The sequence below is a fragment of the Agrilus planipennis genome, unplaced genomic scaffold, assembly GCF_000699045.2.
Source record: "Agrilus planipennis isolate EAB-ADULT unplaced genomic scaffold, Apla_2.0 scaffold151, whole genome shotgun sequence".
Taxonomy (NCBI): Eukaryota; Metazoa; Arthropoda; class Insecta; order Coleoptera; family Buprestidae; genus Agrilus; species Agrilus planipennis.
The window spans coordinates 35,159-40,861 of NW_020439509.1; positions in this window are offsets into that span (position 1 = coordinate 35,159).

The window sequence follows — 5,703 nt, forward strand, 5'->3', positions numbered from 1 at the left end:
TTTCATACAGTACCTGCCAAAAGTTTTGTTCAATCATGAATAGTAGTGCGAGTCGAAAACAAGCGTTAAAGCCTTTAATATGTCTTCAAATATAAATAAACGTCTCGTTGATATTTTCAGTAGTAATTAGTACCAATAATAGCACAATTAAGCAATGCAATTGTAGTGGATAAAATGGTCAAATTTTCCGTGCAGTACTGTACGGATTATACGCTCCTGTCCGGTTAAGAGTTTGGCCGAGAGTTGTCTCCTTTCTTTTCTGGCCTAGTGCTGTTCTTTTCTACTTTGCGCCGGTCAAACTAAAGGTCACATCGCTAGAGAAACTAAAAGTATAACAGGTGAAGTCAGTTGGAACGTGGACAAAAGTTAGAAATGTAAATAAACAATTTAAATTAGAAAACGAACACAGTAGAATACAAATGTAGTGTGAAATAAATAAGCATTCATAAAACGGTTGCTTGATTGTAAATTAAACTTCTTATATAAATAAATATCCATTCAAATAAATAAAATCATAATTCCGATAATTCTTAATTTTTTCATTATTAGACAGGACAAGTGCAGAAATAGATATACAGGGGCAAAAGATTACTACGTTTAGATTTGCAGACGATATTGTCACGCGGTAAATTGTTACTTTAGGTTTTTTCTGCTGATTATAATGTGTTTTTGTTGTTCTGTTGTGACTGGGCGTAAAGTATTAAAATGATAAGAAAGGCAAGATTGGAAAACAATAACAACTTTATTATATAGTGAAGTAAACTAGATATGAAATTAAAAAAAAAATATGACAATTACAAATGGGTTGAGAGTTAGTTGTCAAGAAATTATATTGATAACATCACAAATGAAAATTGGGCAAAAACGTTCCTAAAAAGGATATTCCTCTCAATGCAGATCAATACACCGTAAAAATTAACAAAATTACTTACGTTGATACGAGTGTTGCAATTATCCCGAACAGGAGGTAGTGCCACCAACACTTAGGGTTTCTTACCGGTTATCCTATTAAGGGTAGAGTTTTTTGGTTAACGCGTTCTCGAGTCGACTGTCCGCGATTTGACTAACGATCCCTGTTCACGCGCTAAACTTATTGATCAATCAGTGATTATTTGTACATAGGGTCACTCATTCGTTCTAGAAGTTTCTTTGAAAACAAAACTGACGATATTTCCGATACTAATAGGTTAGAAACCCTCTTTGTCTTTTTCGATGACTTCATGAAGTTCCATAATTTTTACGATTACCAGAACTTATGTTAATTTCTACTTGTACATAGATAATTATTTTCGCTTACTGTTTGGTTGCTACAAAATGCCAGTACGCTTTTATAGCAAGTAAATGAACTCGATATATGTTATTTAATTAATTTTGAAATATGTTTTAAAATCTAAAATGGTTTTTGGGTTTCCTTAAAACTCCACTGGGTGACAACATAACGGTGCTATAGCATCTAATAATAAGGAGTTAGAGATAGCCTTAAATAAAATGGAAGCGGTATTGATAAAACAGTATTGTAAGTAAATAAATAAAAGTAAAACAAAAATATTGGTATACAAGGGAAGAAAAAGTAGGGAAATATGAAACAAAAATTAGAGAAAGTGGCTGACTTTAGGTATCTAGGAAGTCAGACAACTGAAGATGGAGAGAGTATTAGAGATATATACCATAGGATAGGATAACGCAAGATCCAGTCGCCTTCAACAAAAAGAAGTCACTTATATGTTCACGAACGGTTACTTTAGGAATTCTAAAATGATTCCTAAAGGTGCATGCTTGGATTGCGGCGAAACATGGACGGAAATGAAAAGATTAGAAGCGTTCAAAATTTGATGTTGCAGACGAATGATGAGGATACGATGGATAGAGGAATTTAGAAATGAAAAGTTCTTAGAAAAAGCGGAGGATGGAGGTTAATAAAAAATAGTCGAGATAGGTTGTTAGGACAACTACTCAGAAGCAGAAACCGGAGTTCAGAGGAATAAATGTAGATTAGATTACTGTTCACAAATAATTAAGTATGTGGAAGGAAGTTCTAGTTTAGAAGATTAGCTCAGGATAGGATATAACGTGCGTGTCCAACCAGTCTATGGACTCATGAGTTTGTGATCATAATAATGACTGATATTTATAGAAACATGTTAAACCATTCTCAACTACAACTTCAACAGTATCAGTATTAGTTTTCTCAGCGTAATAAGTATTACTAACTTTATATTGATAAAATCATATGATCAAGTAGAGGTGGATAATAATAAACTTTCTAGCAATTGTAAGTTTGATATTGCAGGCTTCCGCTATCCAAGATGAACCTATCTAAAGAATTGCTGTAATACGTATTTATCAAATCAATGCATTGAAAACATTACCGTCAACAAGTCTTCTATTTATATATTATCATACGGAATTTCAACTAGCAATTGTTTAAGTGTTATTTTTTATCCAAATATTATTTGATTAATTGAAAGAATTTGTACTATAATCCATTCAATGAATGAAGTGCTTCGAATAATGTTCCCGTTGACAAACATTTTGTAAAATAAGCGTCATTTAATTTTGTCATTAGAATTTAAAGTTCGTTTAATATAGGAAGTTCGGTTCAGGTGCCTTTATGTTACTCACTACGCAATTACAGACATCCAAAACATCAAACGAAGAAGCGCATCATATACAAAAGGTCGTAAATGCCAATTTTTTGAATATACGTTTAATATGAAAAGTCGGTTTTATGTTCCTTAATTCACCTGCTAAATTCAATTTACTCATTGCGCAATACGCTGTAATAGTATAATTAATGAACTCGGATTTCGGAAGCACTTATGTACCTACTGTTTATCAAAAGATACATGTTGTAGTAGAGCCAAATAAAAATTAAGCACTGAGTTCCATTTAGAGATGCAGTCTGTGCAGTTATGCAGGGTATTTGGAATCGTTCAAGTAATTTAATAAAAATCCAATCAATACGAAAGACATTTATTACAGGGTGTAACAGAAAATAAGTGTTGAGCTTTGGAGGAATTAAATACAATAAATAATCGCACGTTGACCTCAGCAGCGTAGTTAAAGGGTAACAATTTTTAGGTGTCTATCGAAAAGCATAGTGCGATAAAAACGTTGCAGCTGCGTGGATTGAGAATGTAAACATTGTCGATAATCAAACGTCTAAGTTAAATATGAACAATTCAGTACTAATAAAATAATTCGAAGTGGTCTATATTATGTCGAAACTGCCAGACGCGGATCGCGATTTCGATNAGCAGACGAAACAAAAATCGAACCGGTGTCTTCTCAAATACTAGGCCTTTGCCAAAATTTCAGTTTTCTATTCAGCGGGTTGGCTATTTTTAACGTTTTGTATTACTTACTTTGATAAGCATTCACTTTAAAGGAAGTTGGATATCTGCTTAAATAACAGGAGCATTATTTACTGTAATGATCAATACCTACATTCATTATATAGGGTGTTTCTGTAATAAATAAACGGCAAGCTATAGATGGTATTAACTAGATGCAATAGGGAATCGCACGATGAGTAAAGCAGTGTGATTAAGGGACAAAAGACATTGTAGGAAAACCAGACGAAGTTGCAATCTGAAGCCTATGTTTGCTATGGATTATCAAAAACTGCAATCAACTCTTCCGAAATTTCTGACATGCTGGAAAATTGCAGTACCTACTATTTCATCAGTCCCTTATCATAATCACAAACAAGGATAAGAATAATTTGTAAAAAATAAGTAAGTTCTGGATATACCTGTATCTTATTTCTCGTTGATCTTCTCTTACAACAGTTCATTATTTTATAACGACCATCTGTTCACTCTCATTACTATTATCTATCTCTTGGAAATGTGAAGTTTTAAATTTTATACCATTTAGCGTTCGACAGCGTAGTTGCTCGCCAAATTGGTAAGTAAAAATGTTCAGAATTTCTTTGTTCATAAGTCAATTAGAAAATAAAAAAACGAAGCTCTCGCACCAATACCCACTCCATTATACTTCGCTATTACCGTCTCAAATTTTACAAGGCAGCGAACGGTTAGCTATTATTTTTACCGTACCGGAGCTCTACTAATGGAGCATTTTCCGGATTAAAATGAGGCCTTGGAGAGAGGGAGCTCCGTAATTTCTCGTAATTAACCGTGATAAGCATGATGCTGCATCTCAAACGCGATCTTAACGCTTAAGCGGATTCTGAACTAATAATACAAGCATTGAAGCTAAAATTTATCTATGCACAAGTATTTCTGTTCATTATACGGGTAAACTATGGAGAACTGTCTTCAAATTTCCCAGTTTACCAACTTAATAAACATCCTTTAGATTAATACAGATTTATGAACTGGAAAGGTCATTATATTCCCTTTTTGAGATATTGAGCGCTAGATACGACGATTTTCAAATACCGGAAGACCGGAGCAAAATGGGATACTTAAGAAACAAATCATTATATAAAACAAATTAAATTGTTTAATAGAATAACATTTACTCAGATGGCAACATAATAGGTACATTAACTTTAGATATTCAAAACATTCTATACGATAAATCGTTTAATTTTCTTATAATGAGGAAGAACAATAAGGAATATGCAATATTAATTTGAAATCATTTTTCGATTTTTTATCCACTACAAATTAATGAGGAAAATATAAAAAATGGAAAAATGATTTCAAATTAATATTGCATATTAACATTAACCACCATTAGTAACTAACAATGTCATAGGATTTCATATATTTAACAATAAGGAACTCAATTTGGGCAATTTTGAAATGGTACGGGGTAAAATGAGCACATATTTTAATCAGATTGGTAGCGTTCACAAGTATGCTCAAAATTGTTGGACGCATCAACCTCAACACAGGAATTACATTATGGTCTCAATCATGGTACTTTCAAAATTCCCATCCTTTGGAATACTGCGAATAATTTCGCACTATAAGTACAAGTGCAGTTTCCAGCAGCATTACCTAAAGGTTTAGACCATTCGAGAGGATAATGGTTCGACTCCGAATCACTTGGACAAATGATGATGATAATTTTATTTCACAGATAGTCTTTCACTTCTCTTCATTTTGTCCGTCTCATCTATCTCATTCCAACAGCCACCCATCCATTCCCATGATTCCTAAAAAATGGCTGAAGAGGACCTTCTGCTTTACTCTTCGGAGTAGTCCGGGGGTACTGCCTGCCTAATAGAATTAGGAAGTGGTGGCAATAACTCTTCCAAGTGTTTTTCAAGCGCACTTTATTTCTTAGACTTCTTAATATTTTTCTATTCAGATTGAGTATTCCGTTAGGCTCCAACTATTTTGCCCCAACAAACATATTTTATACATTAACCAAGTACCTAATACAGTGACGGTTATGAAAGTACCTTATACCAAACTCCGATACTACTGCTACGATCTGGGACTGAAAATACCGCAAAAACATTTAGTTACTCGCCTGATAACACGTCAACATCTGTCACACAACTTCGTAAAAATGTGAACAGATTAAATTTTTTCTCACAGTACAGGCAAAAATATAGCGACATGTTCCCACGTCCTGCGTGGTCTTGTTCTTGCTTATTTAAACCAATACTTAGTATTTTTCAAACAGTGGTAAAGTTTCTTTTTTTATATATTTATGTGTTAAAATCTGGTATAGCAAACTGAAAATTTCAAATACCAAAAACGTTTTCTTCCAAGAAAAGAA